A 19,401-nucleotide genomic window follows, 5' to 3' on the forward strand; every position below is an offset into this window, starting at 1 on the left:
ATTACACACTCCCATAATAGCTCCAAAGCTATTGACAGGCAGCTAATCTGGTTCTAACAAGCTGACACAGAGCCTGTGCTGAGGGATGCCCTTTACTGGTTGATTCCCCTGAGGAACATCTGTCTTCATCTGCTTGGGAACAAGCCTTAGCTTGAGCCATTCTGGAAAACTTTACCTAAATGGACAAACTATATGCAGACATTTATTTAAGACCAAGCCAGAGAAAGAAATGATTGAATTTTTTTAAACATATGCTTGTTTGGACTTTTCTAGAAACACGTTCCTGTTCTTTTCAGCATTGTTCTTTTCAGAGGCTTGAAACTTGCTGGAGTTTAGCTTTGACAACTCTTAGTGCTGCCCACTAAACCTTGATCTTCACTCAGAATGTGGGAAAGAATTCCTTGAGAGCAGGATGGCCACTGCGAAGGCAAGTTGTTGGGAAGGAAGGGAGGAATTTGTGTGCTGAATCTCAGGTCTCCATGTTTTTGTGTCAGTGTGTTAGAAGTTTTGGGATTCAAACCTGCCTGGAGACATTTCGGGTATTAATACTACTACAAGTTCTTGCTCTTCATGTAATTCTTGTTTTCAGTGTAATTCTACTCACTGGGAAGTTCACATTGCCCCTTTACTTAGGTTGGATAGTCTGGTGCTCATTTGTGACTTCCATCTCTGTATTAGCACCTTTCTGACTCAGAGTATTCTCATAAAGATAAATTATTTGGAAAACCACAAATTCCTACAGCGATGAGCAAATTCAGTATAGAGGAATAAATAAAACTGAGCAGGTAATAAGGAGAAGTGTAGAGTATTTGCTTTTCAAAAGATAGTTATCATACGTGGAACCAAATTAGAAATGTTGAAGTAAAAATAATACATACTGAAACAAGTAATTAAGATTTTCAACATACATGGAAGAGAGCAGAGGATAAGTTTTACTGGCAACTTTGAAAATAATTCTTTTTGAAAATTCTAAATACAAACTCCATGCTGAAAGGACTCCTCAATCCTAACTGATATTTAGGAAGGGTATTTACATACATACATAAATTTTATTTTCTAATAGAGTTGTGCAGTGGACTGTTTGTCTTTCCACTTCATATTCTGTGTCTTGGTTGAAATAAATTTCAAGAGACTGTTTTTTTCTTAAGTTTTATGGATTATAGAAATAAGGAAGGACCCAATATACCAATTTTTACTTGCTTCTTTGCATTCTAAAAAATAGCTTTGTACTGAAAGCTCCATGCTTTCTTATGGAGAAAATAATACTACAGGAATACAAAATAGAAAATTCCAGCATATTTAAAGTGTGCCTGAAGCTCCCAAACCCAAGGATTATACATTTATGTGTATAAGGATTATACATTTATGAAGAAAGTTTAAATTTTCCCAACAATGCTGCTTACATTATTGTAATGTACTGCAGCCATGTGGCCCTTGCAGTGTCACAGACCACATATTTACTGCTAACAGTCTGGGTATTTTGATTAAATAAAACAATTCCAGTGGCTATGACTGAGTTTTGCATGTTATAGACCCAGATTTAAGATATAAATTATTCCTACTAAAGCCAGGCTGCTGCTTGAATAGTTATTCAATTTAAGCCCCTTTAACTGGATGTTCCTTGTTGCTTTTCAGCTGCTGAATTTCCACTCCAGCAGACGTTTCCTTCTTTGTAAATGTCATATTTCCTCATGTGCACCACGGTTTTACTGTCTCTGGTCGTTTTCTCGTCCTCTGTAAGGCAGATCTGCAGATGAGCCTCCACAGGTACCGTGAGTGACACGGAATTTCACCTGGTACATTGTGAAATTTTATTGCTATTGGCAAATGACCCACGAGTGTATTGTAGCATAAACTAACATTGTCTGACTGACTGGTAATGAGCTGATTAGTAATGCAAAATAATTGCAAACAGAATTGATATTGCACTCCTGTGAAAAACAGCAAAATCGATATGGTTCCGCCTCTCAGGCTGTAGTAATCTTTTCTCTTCCTTTTTTTTTTTTTCTTTTTTTTTTTTTTTTTTTTTTTTTTTTTTGCTTATATATTAAAATTGTGGAATTGACTCTCCCTGTCCTGTCCTTTCTCAGTAGAAAAACATTAAATCTCTTAGGTGAAATAGGCTCAGGTGAACAATGATATTTAGTGATTTTACAGTCTAGCTTGTGCACTGTATTACATCATTCATTTGTAGGAAATTAAATTCTTTAAGTCACTTCAAGTAACGGTCCACATGCAAAAACCATTACTGGAACGTGGCAGTTACATTCTTTGGGAGAAACAAAGCAGAATGGCATCCTCCTAATGAAGTTCTGCCTTCTGGAGGGAGAAGAAAAAAAGGGGAAAAAAAAAAAAAGATTGAGGTTCTTACTTAAGTGGCATTTGCAAGACAGAATCAATTAAAAATTAACTTCAAGCTCCCATCTCAGACAGATTTTAATGCATGTCTGAATGCCTTTAAACCCAGTGACCAGCTTCTAAACGAGCACAGGATTCTCCCTGAGGCACCCAGGTCTTGCTGGCATCACATCCTTGGGCACTTCACAGTGGCAGTGACGGGCTGAGGGCTTGAATCAGCTTGCAAGTATCAGAATCACCATCCGGTCAGCTGGACTGTGACAGCCTGAAAAGGGAAATTTTGACCAAATCACTGGTTAAACTTGCAGAACAGGATGGGCCAATCTCCCCTGGCAGGGTGGTACTGGGAGGGAGGAATGGGATTCTCTCTGCCACAGCCATAGTTTCAGAAATCTTCCAAAGACCATCAGTGCTGTAGGAATTCGTCACCCATAAGGAATGTATTTATACCCAAACTGATAAAATTCCATATTGCTATTGGGAGGAGGAAGGAGCCAGTACAGCAGAGAGACAAAGAAAGGATCATGTTGTTTGGATTCTTCAAATATTTTGAAAGTTCTGAAAGCATCATTCTAATCAGGTGAAGCAATTCAGTAACAATTTGCTTTTCAAGGGTGTGAGCTCTTTCACAAGAGTGTTTATGAAATAATTCTCATTAAGTGGTTTAAGCCACTCTGTCATCGTCACTTCAGTTAGTGAGAAATAGTATCTTCCCAGACTGCCTTCCTCTACCCAGACGAAGAATTTTTCCAGTTAATGATTTGTTTGTTTTCTGTTAAGTTTATGTTAATCTGACCCACAATATGACTTATTGATTTCCTTATTTCCTTGTTTGTTAAACTTTTGTTCAGTTTTAAAATTATTTAAATCCTGTTTGAAATGGGAATGTTAATTTCAAAGCCTCAGTTGAAACATTGCTTTAAGGAATTTCCTGGGAGATTTCATAGCACCAGGGAAAAGACTCAAAAAGCAAGCAACAAGTCCAGGGGGATTTTCATGTCAATGAATATTAAGAAAGCACAAATTATATGGCCTGCAAGTTTTGGTGCACATCTAAAATTGTGTATTTCCCCATTGAATTATCCTGAATGTGGATAATTTACCTTAAAGGAATCACTTTGTGTGAGTGAAGATCGTTTGAAGCACAGAATCTCCTGAGCTGGAATATCCACCAGGATCGTGGATCCAGCTCCTGTCCCTGCCCAGACCCCCCAACAATCCCCCCTGGGCATCCCTGGAGCAGTACCCAAAGGCTCCTGGAGCTCTGGCAGCCTCGAGGCCGTGCCCATTCCCTGGGGAGCCTGGGCAGTGCCTGAACCCTCTGGGGGGAGCAGAACCTTTCCCTGCTCTGCAGCCTGAGCCTGCCCTGGCCCAGCTCCAGCCCTTCCCTGGCTGCTGCCCCCGGCCCAGAGCAGAGATGCCCTAGCAGGGTTTGGCAGGGGATGTTTGTCTGGAAGGAGTTTGTGAGGAGGTGAATGAGCCCAGATGGCTCCTTGGGAGCTTGGATACCTTGCTGCCCCTTTTGTGGAGCTTGGCTGTGGCTGCTGTCATGCTTGGGATGATTTCCTCCCAGGCTGGGTACGCAGTTACCTTTTCTTTCCCTTGTTTCATTATTTCTCACTTGCATTCCCTCTCCCTTCTGCTGCTGTTTGCAGGCCAAGTACGTTTCATGAAAAATACCGTTCTCCATCAGAATGTGTGCAAGTCCTTGGAAAAAAATATTTCAGCTTAGGAAAAAAGGGAATTTGAGAACAATTCCATAAACAGCAACTGTAGCACCATCACCACCACAGCCTGCTAAGAGCTCCATTTATGAGCAATTAGGCATATGGATAGCTCAGGTTTTGTCATCAGCCCAGAATGGGACAACTTAGTGAGGCAGATTCAATCTAAATCTGTAACAGTAAAGCTGGTCAAAGATGTAACCCTATAATATGCCTGGAAATGAGAAGTTGTCGGGGAACTGCTTTGTCTGGCAACATTTGCTAAGGAAAGGATGTGATTCCATGCAGCAGGGAAAGGGTCCCTGACAGACATACCTGTCTGATGCAGGGGGTTGAATGCCTCAGATTTAGCCAAAATAACAGGGGGGAATCAGGGCAAGGGAAACAGTGCTCTGCTCCCACTTAAGTCACTCTGAGGGGCCAAGCAGGAAAAAAAGGGAAAAAATTTGTTTACAGGATGAGAACAGACTGGAACAGAAATAATAAATGAAGGAATTGCACCAAAATTGATTTTGTATTCTGTGCATTTTGAGGCATTTCTGACTACAGGTATTAAGCTGTGGTTTCCAACAGGAGCAGATACTTGTGCCCTGTTTGCAGCTGGGTATTACAAAACTTCTGCCCTCTGCTTATAAGAGACAAAAAGCCCACCTTCTGTTGGAGCAAGACATAAAGCAATATTATCCATGTGCTATCTTCAAAAATAACTAAATACTTTCCTACCCATAACCTAATTTAGTGGTTTGTGCTTTCCTGTTAGTGGGGTTGGAGTGGCAGTGCCTTGGACGGGCATTGCTGCTGGTGGGGGGCAGAAGGGGAAACACTGGGATTAGCACACTGGGTTAAAATAGTTCTGTTTTCTCCTTGCTTCCCAGGCAATAATCATATTTAGCAACTTCTGTAACTGTACACCAGATTGTCAGGGAACAAACATCTATGGGGGTGGATCTCATAAAATTTTGCTGCTTGCTGAAGTAGAAAATGAGTATAATCAAGCATGAGACTGTCAAAGAGCAGTGCTCCCAGAGAGCCAGAGGTTTGGTGCCTCACTCCTGCACCATAAATCCAAGCCCTGCTGCTGTTCAGAAGCTCTGTTTTCTGAGAAGCACCTCTGAAATATCCCAATTTTTGTCTTTCACTAGTGCTTTGCACTTTTGGAACTCTCCAGATCAAAGTTATAAAAAATTCATTGAGTAGTAGCTGAATTTGGGAAATTATCTCATTTCTGCTCTGGCTAATTTTATTTTTTCTTCTTGTCTACTTTCAATTGAAGTAGAAAATCATTCTCAAACTCACAGTAGTGTCAGATACGGACTTGTAGGCAATGGACCCATTTTACAGATCAGTTGGACCCACAGACCAAGTGAGTTTAAGACAAACATGGGGGTTTAGTACTGAACCATAGAGTTTATTGTAGGAATTCTGTATTTAAATCCAGAGTAGAATGTTTTTTAAAAGCAAACTTCAGTGTTTCCCTTGCACTTCTCAGTTCTGCTCAGTTGGAGTCTGAATGAAATGAAATGCCTCTTGTTCCATGATAGTGATGCTTGGAGTGGTTTTTGAAGCTGCCAGAGCTGCAGACGGTGGTGGGACAGGTGAAGCACATTAATCAGTGCACAGACACACCCAAATATTCAGTATACAGAGATACTTTGAAATGAGGTTTTGCAATTATATGTAGAATCACAGAATGGTTTGGTTGGAAGGGACCTTAAAGCCCATCCAGTGCCACCCCTGCCATGGGCAAGGACACCTTCCACTGTCCCAGGCTGCTCCAAGCCCCAGTGTCCAGCCTGGCCTTGGGCACTGCCAGGGATCCAGGGGCAGCCACAGCTGCTCTGGGCACCCTGTGCCAGGGCCTGCCCACCCTGCCAGGGAACAATTCCTGCCCCAGATCCCATCCAGCCCTGCCCTCTGGCACTGGGAGCCATTCCCTGTGTCCTGTCACTCCAGCCCTTGTCCCCAGCCCCTCTTCACCCCAGCTGTAGGATCCCTTCAGGCACTGAAGTGTACAGTGAGATTTACCTTGCTTCCTTTTTCTACACAAGTGGAATATGTTTGGATTTGAGTGGTGAGAGCGTTTTTAGGCCCATTGTTTATAGTTTGGAACTTTTCATTTTCAAGTGTTTACAGAACTAAAGGGCAGCATTGTCAAGGCAACAAATAGATTTAATTCATGGCAATAATGTGCTAATTTTTGTTGGCATCAATGAAGCAATCACTTAGAATAGAGATGCAGGAACATGAAAAATAAGTGAAGGACATAATACTTATCAATTAATTTGAAAATCATAACAGTTTTTGGAGTGTTTCCTTTGTGAGCGATGTAAGAGCTTCTCTGCACAGGTTTTTTAGGTCAATCAAGAAAGGGGCTGTCCAAAGTAAGACATGGCAAATGTGGAATTTCTAGAATGGATTTTAAACCATGAATTCAGAAGCTGCCTCAATCAGAATGAATCTTCAGTGGCAGAGCAGACAAAAATTAATTGTAAGTGGATTTTTTCCTTGATTCATGTTTTCTGGAAGTCAATTTTTATTTTAAATTAAGAAATGAATTTGCCTGCTGCCTTGGCCAAGAGTAGTTTTAACAGAACTGCATAGTCTGGTCCATTTCAGCTTCTGACAAAGCCACTTTCTTCTTTTCTTAAGGATCTTGTTAATGGCCTTGTGATCATGCAGAGCTGCATTGATACCACTGCTCTCTTTGAAAAGCTCTGCTCTGCAAGTGGCTGCATTAACTTTAATGGAATGACTTGAGGAAAAAAAGTGCTCCTCAGTTTGGGTAGACTGCAGGATCCTGGTCTTTAGAAAGGACTAAAGTAAATGAGAAAAAGATCCAAAAAAACCCACCCCAAAACTTTTCCCCTTTTATGTTTCTTATCTAGCAGAGCAGAATAAAAATGGAGATTTGGGGTTGTACATGATGCTGATGAGAAGTGAAATCTCACCATTAACGTGTGAACAGTTTTGCACACCTCCACAGCAGGGATTTTCCCTAATGCCTCTTGCATTAACAACTGTGACAGGAACTCTGCTTCCAGCAGCTTCAAGTGGTTAAATCAATAATAGGAAGAGTTTAGAAATACTAATCCAGTGCTGCTATGTGAGCATTCCCTGCCCAGCCTGCTGACTGTGTATGCAAACAGATAATGGGGAGCATCAATAATTTTCACTGCCGAATTCCTCCATATCTAAAACTTCAGTAAATCCCTCCTCAGTTGTTTTTTCAGAGGGCAGAAGTGGAGTTAGACACGTGATGTGTAACCATATGCTAAGAGAAGTGATTCACCAGCACTGATGAAAGGAATTGAACCTGTTTGAATTGGCAGTGGATAATCTGACATATGCAGCCAGGCACTGACTAGGCCCAGCATTTCTGGGGTGTGAGTGCCTCTCATCATGCCAGAGAAACAGAAGCAGCTGAAATTCAGTAGGTGTGATGTCCTTGTCAGGGACTGGAGGTGAAATAGAACAAGTTTTCCATTTCTTGTAATTAGAAATGTGTGTATATGGTCTTTGGCTTCTGAAATGGGGTGGTTTGGGAGTAGATTGGGGAGATTTTAAAGATCAAATAATTCCAGCAGCAGCACCAAGGCTGTATCTGGTAGAAATAATGCAGCTCTACTACAGGTGGTGAGGACTGAGTGTGTTTGGTGTCAAAACATCTCAGTATTCAGCTGGTATAAGCACTGAGGATAGTGAGATCCAGGTTTGGTGGCCTTGGGTAAGTCAGCCCTGAGTTGTGCTGGGCACACCTGCGGGGTTTGGGAAAGCTGGGGAGAGACTGCTGAGCAGTTTGCGGAGAGAGTGCCTCACTCCAGGTGCGAGGTGCTGTCCCCCTGATGCTCTGGGTCACAGTGTGCAGGACTGGGCAGCTCCTGTGCTGCACTCACCTGGGCCCTGCTCCTGGGCAGGGAGCTGCAGGGACGCTTTCACCAGCAGTCCAGCAGCTTTGCAGCTGCATTTCTGCACTGGAATGTGAACGGGAAGCCAGGCAGCCTCAGTGAAAGTGTATCCAGTTTCCAACTCAAGCTGAGGAAAAAGTTTTTGAAAGTGCAAAGGTTCTTCACAGTGAGAAAAATCCTGGGATGTGCCTTGGAAGCAAAGATGAACTAAGGCCTCAAATTCCCACGGTACATGTCTGATTATAAATTTCTAAAACTCCCATGGTAGGGTTTTGAAACTTTCTGTGAGTCTGCGAAGTCTAACTAACCCCAGCCCATCCCCAAGTACCTCCACTCCCCCCTCTAAAGATGTCCTGTTATTTGGGGGTTAACCAGGTGGTCCTCACTCATGGCTCTGTTAAAAAGGAGCACTCTACACAAAATCTCCTGTTCTTCAGTTGAAAGGTGCTCTGTAACCTCCCACTGCTACTCTTTTCCTGCCTATTATTTATGATTTTAACTTTGAAAATAGTTTATCCCATAATTTGACTTTGAGTCTGTTCAGTCCATGCTTTGATCTAAAAGATTAAGATGGCTGGGTTTTAGATGTGGTCCCTTGACAAAGATCCCAGGGAATTCATGAGGGCATGGGGTATAAAAAAAATTAGGGAGAATATCAATGTACAATACAAAAAGTTGAGCTTCTTTGCAATAAACATCTCCCAGTAGGAAAATGAAAATGACTCTCAGTCTCTGTATTCCCAGTGAATCTCTGCCATATTAAAACCCTAAATGGGAGTTAGAAATTTATAATCAGACTCACACTGTAGGGATTTGAGGCATCAGTTCATCATTGCATCCAAAGCACATTCCAGGCTTTTTCTCACTGTGAAGAAACCTTTGCATTTTCAAACAGACCAGGAGGTTAAGTCATGTTTTGCCATTGCTTATATCACAAAAATACATTTTCATATTTATAGAAACCAGCAATTGGATTCTATGGCAAGAGAGTCTATATATCATCCGTCTCCTCTATCTGTTCTGCAGTCATGTGGGGCTTTCCTCTGTTCAAGGAATTAGTCAAGCATGTAATAAGCAGATCACTGGCAGTTCAGAATGATTTTTCGGAAATGGTGCATCATCACTTGACTGGAGACAACTTATTCCAGGAATTTCTGCCAAATATAAAAGTGGCCTTTGACTTTGATACCAACATTTGTATTGTGGTTTTTTTTCACCAAAATTAAAACAACCTGTCCCTGATCCTGTACCTGTGTCCCAATACCTGTGTCCCTGTGCCCCTGTTTCCCTGTTTCTGACCCTGTCCTTGTGTCCCTGTGTCTGTGTCCCTGTGTTCCTGTGCTTGTGTCCCTGTGTCCTTGTCTCCCAGTGTCCCTGTCCCTCTGTCCCTGTGTCTGTCTGCCTCTGCCTGTGTCCCTGTGTCCCTGTGTCCCTGTGTCCCTGTGTCCCTGTGTCCCCGTCCATGTGTCCCTGTGCGTGTGTCGCTGACCCTGTCCCAGTGTCCTTGTCCCCTGTGTCCCTGTCCCTGTGCCCGTGTCACTGACCCTGTGTCCTTGTTCCCTGTGTCCCTGTCCCTGTGCCCATGTCACTGACCCTGTGTCCTTGTTCCCTGTGTCCCTGTTTGTGTCCCTGTGTTCCTGTGACTGTCCCTGACTGCCGAGGTGGCTGAGGCTGACACTGCCAGGTGACATACCTGAGCATGGCACCGCCACACCCCGTGTCCCTGCTGTCCCTGCCTGTGTGGCAGTGCCAGCCCCAGCCGTGTCCTGGGGCTGTGTGCCAGGAGCAGAGCCCAGAGCCAGGGGGTGTGGGACCAAACCACGCTGGCTCCTGCAGCGCCTGCAAAGCCAAAGGTCAGGAACATTTGTGTTCTGAATTTTGAGACTCCGTTTGGGTTGGGATTCTGGCTTGTTCTGCCACAAGACCTGAGCTAACAAGCTTTGCTGAGGGTTGGAAATGTTATCTTGAATCTGTTCCCTCCTAACCACCGTCGTGCTGTCAGTAGTTCCTCCTAGGAGGATGCTGTTACCTGTGGACTTACCTTAAGTCCCAGTTATGCCCAAAGGAAGTTCATAATCTTGTGTTGACTGGTGTAAGCTGTGTTTATCTGCCATACTTCATCAGCTACTACTGTTAAGTTCCTTCTTCTTTCAGTAAAAAAGGATTTTACTGTATTTTACTTTAACTGTAAAATACAAACATGTCTGTGAGGGGTGGATTTTTGCCTATCAGCTTCTTTCTGAAACTGATTTTTGGGTGGTGATTTGAAAATCATTCTAGAAAACAGAGTTATCAGAATTGACTCAGAATTTCTGAGGCAGTGTGTCACAGAAGCAAGGAAAATTAAGGCAGGATTTTGAAGAGGGGCTTCTGTAATTGTTCTACAGTTCCTTTCCATTTTATCTAGAGAATAACCTCAAGGGAAAATGGGGACATACCTGTTCTTTAGTTCTATAGACTCTCTTCTAGAGTTAAACTTTGGGTTGGGCTTTTTGGTTGCTGATTTTTTTTTTAACTGAAATATATTCAATTTCAAGGCACCATTGTTTAAAACTTGGTGCAGGACAAACACTGTCTGGTAGTATTTCTTTTGTCTGTTCTTCAGCAACTCCTGCCTTCTTCCTTCCCTGCTCTCCATTCTCTGGGAGGCTGCAGGAGGCAGAGCAGTAACTCCCAGGTAGTGAACACCTTAAATCTCTACTGGACACCTTAAATATGTGTGAAAGCACAGAGAATTCTTGAATCTTGGGTGGAACCGGGGGGATTTTCCCCATGCTGCCCCGCTTTGTATTTTCGGGAGAGTTTCCCTGTATTCAGCCTTTGCTGATACGCTCTGGAGATGTTTTCTGGTTATTTCTGTTTGGGGATTCCCATCTTGGCCAGCCAAAGTCACCCTATTTTTGTATCAATTAGTCTCATTCCCTTTACCTAGGGAACCAAATCTAAGTGAATCTGAATTACAGTTCTCAAGTGCACACTAAATTATGACATAAATACAAGTGTATAATTAATGACAACCACTTGAACAGTATTGCATAGGCAATTTCACTTTTAAAAAATGCATAAATTCAATAGAGCCTGAAATATGAACTTGAGGTGTTGAATGCAGCACTTGGAGGATTTCAGAAGGCTGTATTTTTATATGTGTGAATACACAGGTATAAAATCTGGCTTTAGTGATGGTAAAGGGACTGCATTTCTGTGTGTGTGTATCAGGGTATATGAACACGTGTGTAGGAACATGCATGCAGGAGAGGCTGCAAATTACTGAAAATGGAATTAAAGAATACTGAAAACAGAGATGGTATCAGAGCCATCTCTCCCAAAGCATCCTATAGTTAATTTTGAATAGACTTGCTGAAAGCTGCATTCTAGTATTAAATCAATTACGAAGTTAAAATAACTCCCCAAACTAGGAATAAAGGTGTTTGAATTCCCATTTGATGCCCTATCTCATGGTTTGATTTTATCATACACGGTTTCTTGGAGCTGAAACCTGGCTAGCTCTTCTTAGAACTCTGATTTTATTTGACCTGAATAATATTCATCCATCACTTTTGTTTCTGAAAGCATTAATATCTTGCAGTAAGGCTTCAAAATGGATTAACTTCCTAATCTTTCACTCTGGGAGACTTAGGTTAGATCTGTCAGAGGTAAGAATGATAGTCAATATGTTATTTGGCTGGTAAAGACGAGTAGATAAGGTAGTGCTGTGATCCAGGAGCTCATTTGCAGAGTTCTGCTGCACAGTAGATAGGTAGTTGCTTTTAAAAAAACACAAAACAAAACTCCAAACATTTATTTTTCACTAGCTATCAAAACGAGAGCATAAATGGATTTCTAGGATGCTGTGAGAGGAAAGAGGTGTATTCCAACCTCAGTTTTGATTCTATTGGCTTTAAAGTGCAGTGATCAACAAAATCATTAATATGATGAATATGTATATATTTATTTTCCACACTAAGCAAAGTATATACAGGAAGCAAAAGAAAACACCATCATGTTGTGATAAACTGTTGTTGGCCATCAGGCTGAAATTAGGTGTGTTGGTGCCCCTGTTAGCAAAGGATTCATTGGGAGAGTTGTTTGTGGAAGTTGAGTGGGTTGGAATAGGTGCAAGATGAAAATAAATCTCTGTGCGTGTGTATTCAAGCCTATGACACCATTGTTCAATTCATTCTGTTTCCCAGGACCTTTTGCCCAGGAGAATGCAGGAATTGCTGGAGATGCTTCACAGCAGAATCCTGGAAGGACTGAGACAGGGAATGGTGGAATTAGCTGGGGACTAGAGCAGGGGATTCTCAACACAACTTGGCATTGTTTTTTCCTACTCAATTAGGAGCTTTTACATCCCTTACAAGCGAATACCCCTTGTAAATGTATATCCTTTGTAAATGTATATCCCTTGTAAATGTATAGCCCTTACAGTCTTAATAGATTGGGTGGCTTTTGCCAATTCATTTTTATTTTCTCTTTTTTCTATTGCTGCTCCCTATCTTGTGCTGTCAGGAGAGAAAAGCATGAGCAGACCTGTTTTATTGCATTGACTAAGCAGATAAATACAATTTTCTCTACGTTCATTAAATGTTTTTCCACTCTTCAAAGCATTTAGGTATGTGCTTGCCACATATAATTAGTCCCTCAAATTAATTGTATGTCATAACAAAGACTTGTTTTCAAATAGAGTTAAGAGAATATGAGGGATTTTGAAGTCAGCAGAGATGTTTATACAAGCAATTCTTGTTCATTTTATTATAGGTTAATGATTTGGCTTAATGGGAAATTGTTCTGGACATTCCTTATATGGCCTCGCAAAGGTCAGTGCAGTTTTCTTGTCCAAAATTCACTAAAAACTTAATAGAATCTGAGATTTAAGACAAACATTTTCAACATCCTTACCAGACTCTCTGAAGTTCTTTCTGGTTTAAAAGAAACTAAGCAAAACCAAAAAGAGCACCCCTCTCATATTTTCCCAGGACTTTAATTAATTTAATAACTTAACATCAGAATTATATTTGCTCATTCAGCTTTGCTGAAATTCAACTTCTGTCACCCTCATGGCAGGAAAATGCTGGTGGAGCAGGCAAACAGGAATGAGCAGGACTGAAACCTGGGCTTGGCTGAAGCAGTGGTAAAGAAAATTAAAAAACAAAGCAGCAAAAAAGCAAGGAACATGGAAATGAAAGAGTTCTACCTTAAATCACTACTGGATCTGGTCACTGAGGGCTTGTTCTGACACTGACAAACACTTCTTTCATTTCCAAGTTCACAGTCTAAGTTGAGAGTCTTAATGAGTGTGTTTTATCTTGAAGATCAGTGGCCAGTCCACTTTGCAGGGTGCTCTATTTCTTCCAGCTTTTCATTTGCTCCTCTCACACAGAATGTGTGCCTTGTCACTGACCAAATACATCTTTTTGAGCAGAGTGCATTAATATGCTGTAACAGTCTACTGAAAACTATGGAGTGTACCTTGTATGCCTGTGCTAGTTAATCCAAAACAAAGATTAAGTAAGAGGTTTGTATATAAGGGGAAAACTGAATGTGAAATTAAAATGTAAATCAAAAAGTAATTGGCTTTTTGTGCATAGTTTAGATAAGATTTACTTTTGAAGAATGACTTTGTGTTTTAACACAGCAGGCCAGACACCATGTGGCACACTTGCACTTAATAATGGCAACCAATCTAGGCCATAAATATTGCAAACGATGCCATTTGAATGAGGAGCCCTATGAACCATAATAAAAACTCCTGTGATTAATTCTAAAACTGCTCTGTTCATATTAGACCTGCAGTGGCCTCCCTGATGAGATCAATACAGCGTAGCAGAGTGATTCTAATAGAAGTATTATTATCTTTTAATCTTCGGGAGAATGCCAACTTGGAGAATTCTTCAGTGTTCTGGCTGCTTATTTTCTCAGAGCAACCTTGAAGGCAGTTGTTTTGTGAAATGAAGATGCATTAGAGTCTTTTCAAGGCTTTATCAATAATAGGACACGGTCACTGTTTGGGGAGCCAAAAGGCACATTTGTGTGCTGAGACTCACAATTGGGCACAGTGACCTTCCCTGTCAGCCTCCATTTGCTCAGCAGACAAATGCCTCGGCTGAATGAGGAGAAAGGACAGGGAGAGGAGTGGGGTGATGCAGGGCAGGGCTTGCCAGAGAGCCACCAGCATCCTGCTGTCCCCAGAGCACATCAGTGTCCTGCGTGGGGCTGGACACTTCTGGGTCCTGCACAGCCACAGGCACTGGGAACTGCAGTAAGGCGTTTGGAATAGTTTTCCACCAGCTTTGGGAATGAAATTCCAGTCAGCAAATGTTAGAACCCCAGGATGGATCAGGCTGGAGGCCCCCAGGGGCTGCTCTGGTGCCACCTCCCTGCTCCAGCAGGGCCATCCCCGAGCACAGGGCACAGCAGTGTGTGCCCAGGGCTCTGCAAGATCCCCAGGGAGGAGCCTGCACAGCCTCTGGGCACAGCCTGCTCAGGGCTGGGCACTGCCCAGGGCAGGAGTTGTGCCTCCTGTGCAGGGGCAGCTCCTGGGCTCAGCCCTGCCCGTGCCTCTGGGGCCATCGCTGGGCCTGGAGCAGGGCCTGGGGCTGCTCTGCCCTCCCTGCACACAGGGACAGCCCTGGGGACACCAGGGACACACAGGGACAGACAGGGACAGCCCTGGGGACACCAGGGACACACAGGGACACACAGGGACAGACAGGGACACAGGGGGACAGACCTGGGGACACCCAGGGACAGACAGGGACAGACAGGGACAGACAGGGACACACAGGGACACACAGGGACACGCATGGACACCCATGGACACCCAGGGACACAGAGACACTGGCAGGGCTCAGGGCCCCTCTCCCTGGGGCTCCTCTCCAGGCTGAGCAGCCCCAGCTCCCTCAGCCTCTCCTGGGCACGGAGATGCTCCAGGCCCTTCCTCAGCTCCAGGAGCTCCTGGCCCTGCTGTGCTGAGGCTCCAGAGCTGGACAAACCCTCCAGAGGTGCCTCCAGGGCTGGCCACAGGGGCAGGATCCCTCCCTGAGCTGCTGCCAAGGCTCTTCCCCACGGCCCCAGGGCACCCTTGGCCTCCTTGGCCACAGGACACTGCTGGCTCAGGGACAGCTCGGTGTCCCCCAGCACCCCAGGACACTGCTGGCTCAGGACACTGCTAGTAAGTCTGTAGAGGTACTCTGCAGTCAAATCTGTCATCCAAAGAGAATCAAAAGACAAAATTTTGTCTTTTTTTTTCCTGCTGTTTACTGCACTTTTATATAAAATAACAGGAAATCATTCTTTAGCTTGTAATCCAAGCATGGCAAAAGAAGGTTAAGTATCCATCAGACATGTTTAAAGTGGGGTTTTTTAAGGTGTGTGGAGGGTAGTGCAGTGTCACTAGGCTGGTCCTGAACTTCTGAGGACAGATTTGCCTGCCCAGGTTTTATGAGGTTGCTGCAGATTGTTTGCAGCATTCTCAAACCCACAGCATTATGTAAGATGCAGCGTGCTCGGGGGGAATGCAGCATCAGAGGGAAGAGACACAACAGCAAATAATGGAAAGGGAAATCCTTTGATACATCTTAGCTGCCTGTGTTCTCTAGGAACAGAAATGCAGTGTCACTTATTTGAAGTATCTGGATTATAAATATGTTTTCTGCAAGAATCTTAAACAAATTGGAAAAGCACAGTGGAAATTAAGCTGTTGACTGTAATAAAAGGAAAATGAGAGCTCGTGGTGATTCCTGAGCAGGAGCTGACAGCAGAGCTGTCTGCACACAAGGTGCTGCCCATGGGGTAATGTGGGAGATGCTCCAGCATGGAATCTTAGCAAGAAAATGGTGTAAATAAAGATATATTGCTTCCAATTCAGACTTGTAATTAGTTTACGATTAAGGGTAGAGATCAAAGATTTTTGGTTTTGTTTCTGCTGCCATTTTCTGTGTTGTATGTTTGGGTTTTTTTGTTTGGTTTTTTTTCTTGTTTGTTTTGTTGACTGTTTTTTTTTCCCCAGAAGTTTCTGTGCCTTCCACAGGAGTTTCTTTGCTCCCACAGCTGGTTTTAGATGGGCTGGCACACAGAACTCTGTGCAGTCCCACCCGGGTACAGCTGTTGCTGTGCTCTGCTCCCAGGTGTGTGCTGCACTGGGTGAGGCTGCTCCTCAGCCAGCGATTCCCAGGGAAGGGCTCATTCCAAATGAGTGTGTGTGTCAGCAGTTCACTCTGCACACAAACGTTGTAAGAGCCTTGTCTGTTGTTCCCCTGAAGGGCTGAAATTCCCTTAAAAGTAATGTAAATCAGTCCTTTTGAGGACACATCGTTGGAGGAGAGCAAGTTTATATTTTGGGTTTTAGCAACGAAAAAAAGACAAAAAATTGTGGCACTGCTAAATGGGTGCTCTGAAAATACCGACATTGTTTTCATCTTTTCTTTGGCAGCACAAGTTAATGCCATTGTAGAAATAAAAGGTCATGTCAGAGGAGTTCCTCACCCATGGAATTCATAAACTGTTTATGGGTTAAAATTTTGTTGTACAGGCTTTCACTTTTAAGTGCTTTACTTTCTTCTTTAAAAAATAGAAAGTTTCAAAAGGCCATGATCTTTTTTTCTCTTTCAGGAAATAAAAAAAAAAGGAAAAAAGCTCCCTGGCAGACATTGTTAATGATGCTAAATGTCTTTGCAAATGTAATCCTCATCTTAGTTTTGTTCTCATTTAATTGAATTAGGAAGGCATAACAAACTAAAAGGGTTACTTTCATGGCCTTAACTTTGCATAATAGCTGAGGTGGGGTATGTAACATTTTTCTGTGCATGTTACTTGTACTTTACAAAGGACAATTCTGCTTAGAAATTATAATTCATATTCATGCGCTTGCTTTGCTGTGTAATTTTAATCAGTGCTAATTAAGATATATTTTCTTCGTGCTCCTTTTCTTAATCTTAACCTACTAATACTCATATAAGCTGTTAAACAATGGGAAGTCCTTTTGAAAGATGTGTTTTGTAGCCATAGAATGTTTCTGAGAATTGAGATGAAGTCGTTGTTTTTGTCTTTGCTGCACACCTGGTGAATGGGCAGAGAGGCTCAGGGTACCTGAGCTGTGTCAGGCCCAGCTCAGGATTAGAGACAAACAAATATCCTCCTGTCTGAGACTCATGGCAAGCAGATCAGTTGGAAAGAATGCGGCATAATTAAGGCATAACTTTTACAGTTTAATTTGCACAGAAGTATCTGGCAGAAGTTCATACAGCACAGATCATAATTCCTAAGTAATTTTCATCAAGTCGAAGACCAGTGTTATCCTCACAGTCTGGTACTGGGACCACGGTGCCCTCGTCGTGTGTGAATTTTAAGAGCCTTGGCTCATATGAAATTTCAGAGTCCTGTTCTGTTAAGCAATAGAATATCCACATTCTTTTCCTCCTTAACGGGATATCTTCTCTCAAAACCATTTTTCAGTTGTAGTTGCACAGGGAACTGTGCAGAATGTGTAGAAAACATGCACATATTTGACCCTGCATCTAGCCCAAATCCCAGCAATTATATGGGGAACTACCTTTTCCAGAATCAATCAATAGCAGAAAAAAATAATCTTCATTCTCATGTGGTTGGTACAACACTCACAGCAAAGCAGGTCAGGATCTCACAGGGGGAGAGGTGGCACTGCTGCTGCAGGGGTGGGTTTAGGGTGTCAGGGATGTGCCAGCTTCTGCTGGCTCACAATACCAGGATCTTTTTAAATTCCTTTGCCAAGCTGCGTATGGGACACAAGAAATATCATTTGAGCCTTCTTCCACAAGGCTAAAAAGATCTTTCATTAATTCCCTTTCCCCTTTCTGAGTTAGCTGTTACATTTCTAGGTCTTGGCTGGCTTGGAGCTGTGCTAGGAGTGTGCTGGAGGGCACACCTGGAACTTTACATGCTGGAAAGGAACTGCTCCTGATCCTACACACTAGTTTACCTCATCCTGAGGAAAAATTCAACATTGTTCTTTTCCAATCAAGTTCTGAGGTCTGTCTGATTAATCCTGAAGTTTCAAAGAGTTTTACAAATGTTGATCAAATACATTCATAAGACACTGATCCTTGATCCTTGCAAAACAAAATTCCAAATAACATTTAAATAGAAATTGGACTATTGAACACCTTTATTTATTTTTACATAAAACCACACATGCACACAGATATTTAAGAACAGGAAGATCCCAGTGATTGATATGTGCTTGCAGGGATTTAGGCTGCGTAGATTAAACTTGTATAAAAGTTTCCTTTTTGCACTTTAATATTGAACTTTGAATGACAGTTGTGTCGATAGCCAAAAGACACAGTTTGCTTATATTCCATTGCTTATTTACAATCCATCAATCTAGAAAATTTTTAAATTTGTTGCTTCAAGTGTTGTCTCTCTTAAATTTTAAACCACACGCATCATAAATATACATAGTGATGATAATAAAACCTTCTTAAAGAATGTTAAAATATTCAAAGCATGGCTTTGCTTTTTGCTTTCCTGTTCCCTCAGCCTTTATTCCTTTCACTCTCCCTCTGCCTTTACTGTGCACGAGCCTTTTCTGAGCACAGGAACTTCCTTCCCTTTGGGTTCTGTACAGATTATCACAACCTGAATTCCAAAAGGCAAGTTACAGCCGTGGTCTGTGTGTGGGGGAGGAGGAAACCATCCCGGCTGCTGTTGCTTGAGCAAGCTGCACTTTTGGGGATGTTGGCATCACTGGAGAGTTCTGAGGCTGACTCTAGGAAAGCAGAATTGTTCCAAATTAATGGCCCAAGCGGATGCAGAGATTAAACCCTTTTATTTAAGCCTCAGCAAAACTGACTTTCAAAGCAAAGCTGTGTAACAGAGCTTGGGAAAGCTGCACATCGATTTCCATCACTTTCTGTATATATCAAAACCAGAGAAAAAATGAGGAATGCAATTTATAGATTTTTGTTTTATTGTAATGGATGATTTTCTTTCTCTCATTTTAAAATTTCTATCACCTCCCCCCTTTTTTTTTTTTTTTTTTTTTTTAGACAATGACACTAAAATCCCCATGCCTGAATGGAGTTTCCAAACACAATGCATGTACTCCATAGAGGATTCTTGGTTTGTTATGTAGCTGTCTTTTGGGCATTTTTCTTGTTACTGGAACATTTTATTAACTTCTCTAAGGAACTAATTTATCGCTAGTAGTTGTGTGGCCATTTAGAAATGTGCAGAGAAACAGGAGCACTTTGCAAAGGACCTACAAATGTTATGAAGGGAATAAAGAACTGGTCTTATTTGAGCAGATAAAAAGGTCTTGACTTATTTAGGTAGCAAATTAAAGGTTGAGAGGTGAAATGGCTGCTCTTTCTGAAAATCCATGGCAAACAAACTTTGAAGAAGGATTAGTTTAAATTAAAAATAATAATTCTATGAGA

This window comes from Sylvia atricapilla, chromosome 12 (genome assembly GCF_009819655.1).
Source record: "Sylvia atricapilla isolate bSylAtr1 chromosome 12, bSylAtr1.pri, whole genome shotgun sequence".
Lineage (NCBI taxonomy): Eukaryota > Metazoa > Chordata > Aves > Passeriformes > Sylviidae > Sylvia > Sylvia atricapilla.